The following is a 2447-nucleotide window of genomic DNA, read 5'->3' as shown; positions in this document are numbered from 1 at the left end:
ATATCATGTGAATGTTACTTGCCTCTTGTCAGCCCAAGCCTGGACATTGTCCACATTTTGGGCATGGGCTACATCAGTGTCTGAGGAGTCATGAATGACGTTGAAGATTGTGCAGTCATCAGCAAACAGGACTGCAGAACATGGATCAGATCTGTTTGTTGTGGAATCGCTTATCTCTGCATATCAATTGTTGCTTATTCTATTTGGCATGCAAGTAGCCCTGTTTTGTAACTTTGCCAGGCTTTACTAGCTTCGCTTATATTCCGAGTGAAGAAAAAGCAGTGGATGATATACGCTTAAGTGTTGTTGTGCTAGTCAGCTACCTTAACGCTATATATAATTCAGTCAAATCCATCAAATTCAGCACCGCCTTCCTAACCTGCAATCTTCTTCCCGACCTCTCCGCCCCCACCCCAGTCTGACCTATCACCCTCACCTTGTCCTCTTTCCACCTATCACATTTCCGACGCCCCTCCCCCAAGTCCCTCCTCCCTATCTTTTATCTTAGCCTGCTGGACAAACTTTCCCCATTCCTGAAGAAGGGCTTATGCCCGAAACGTCGATTCTCCTGTTCCCTGGGTGCTGCCTGACCTGCTGCGCTTTTCCAGCAACACATTTCCAGCTAAAGATTTATCCCACTTACTCTGTTGTGAGCAACATAGTGCTGAAGGAACCAACATCTGCCTGGTTAAGAAGACATCTGGTTTTTGTAAGTGGGCTTAGATGTTGGCTGGAATCTAATACTGGTACAGCCAAAGGGATTGATGATAACTACGAGGACATTATTATGTTATTCTGTACAGTGACTGAGTAGGTGTAACTAGGGAGAGCTGTAAACCACTGCTGTGATGTACTACCTTGTATTGATCTCTGTCATGTATCTCATAAAGACCTTCTATCACCATCTGGTGTCTGGTTGCACCCTCACATAAAATATTACAGTTGTCCAAGTTCAGAGAGGTGTGTGACGAGTGAGTGATATCCAGAAGCTGTTTGAATGAAAGATTCATTTCATGTGAATTAACAAATGGATTGCATCCTCAGTCTAATGTGGAAATTATATTCAATTTGTGCTTTGCTTATTCAAGTCAATTTCTATTAACTGTGTGGTACTAGAGTGCCAATGCTTTTGAGTGGTGTTGCGACATACAGTTGAGTATTTAAGCCTTTACATAAATATACTTTATACATATTTATATATTAGTGATACTTGTAGTCACTAGGAGAAAGTGAGGACTGCAGATGCTGGAGGTCAGAGTCAAGAGTGTGTTGGTGGAAAAGCACAGCACGTCAGGCAGCATCCGAGGAGCAGGAGAATCGACATTTCGGGCATAAGTCCTTCATCAGGAATCGTAGTAAAGAAAAGCAGTAGTCACTAGTTGGCTTTTACAGCATTTTCTATCAAAAGATAAGAATTGCTTGTAAGGAATAGTCATACACTATGCACTTTAATAACTTAATTATTAAAATTAATTACTATTATAAAAGTGTCACCAGTGTTTGGATTCAGCCATTGCAAAAATAATGGTGTGCTACTCTCCCCCTTTTACTACCAGAGACCAGACAGATTCCACAACAGAATTAGCCCTCTTCCTCACTGTGCCATTAGAGATCTAATTTTCACATTTTTAGATTTTTGATCATTTATTGGCAAAATGAATTAGGTTTTGAGTTATGTTTTAAGCGTTTAAAAACATGAACACATTAGTTTGTACAAATTTAAAAAGTGACCCACTGTCAATTTCATATGGAAAGGAGCTGGAGAGACTGGCAAATTCTCCACAATGACTGAGGACAATAAGCAATTAATTTTTTCACTCCAGATGGCCAAATATTCACATCCACTCTGATTACAACAATTCTATTCATATGACATAAGGTTTTAGCAGAGACAGAGAGGTAGCTGGTTTGCTTGAAAGACCTGCTGGCAAATCCCAAATGCCAGAGTTTATAAAAGGGGTAAGTCTTTAAATAAGCATAAGCCAGGATTAAAACCAAAACTGATGCTCCAAGTTTAGCTAAAATACAAAACATCAATTGGGAAGCATCTGAAGAAAATGGTAATGCCAACAATAAGCAAGTCAAGTTTTAAAGGTGACAATATGTGGGATTAGATCATTCCTATGCTTTTGAGGAAACATTGACATGAGTAAAGAGCCCTGTGCATTTTGGACTTGTATTTTCCTCCTGAAAATGTGTTGCTGGAAAAGCGCAGCAGGTCAGGCAGCATCCAAGGAACAGGAGAATTGACGTTTCGGGCATAAGCCCTTCTTCAGGAATGAGGAAAGTGTGCCCAGCAGGCTAAGATAAAAGGTAGGGAGGAGGGACTTGGGGGAGGGGCTTTGGAAATGCAGTAGGTGGAGGGAGGTCAAGGTGAGGGTGATAGGCCAGAGTGCGGTGAGGGCGGAGAGGTCAGGAAGATGATTGCAGGTTAGGAAGGCGGTGCT

The 2447-nt window shown here is 41.5% G+C and overlaps 1 protein-coding gene across 1 annotated transcript in view; it reads right to left on the bottom strand.

Moving 5' to 3' along the window:
- Positions 1-2447, bottom strand: part of LOC122559430 (IQ motif and SEC7 domain-containing protein 3-like) — a 386113-nt gene that overhangs the window by 169984 nt on the left and 213682 nt on the right. The gene's annotated exons all lie outside the window — the stretch shown is intronic.

The sequence above is a fragment of the Chiloscyllium plagiosum genome, chromosome 19 (genome assembly GCF_004010195.1).
Source record: "Chiloscyllium plagiosum isolate BGI_BamShark_2017 chromosome 19, ASM401019v2, whole genome shotgun sequence".
Lineage (NCBI taxonomy): Eukaryota > Metazoa > Chordata > Chondrichthyes > Orectolobiformes > Hemiscylliidae > Chiloscyllium > Chiloscyllium plagiosum.
The sequence above is the reverse complement of the archived record's forward strand: the minus strand, read 5'-3'. Positions and strand labels throughout refer to the sequence as shown.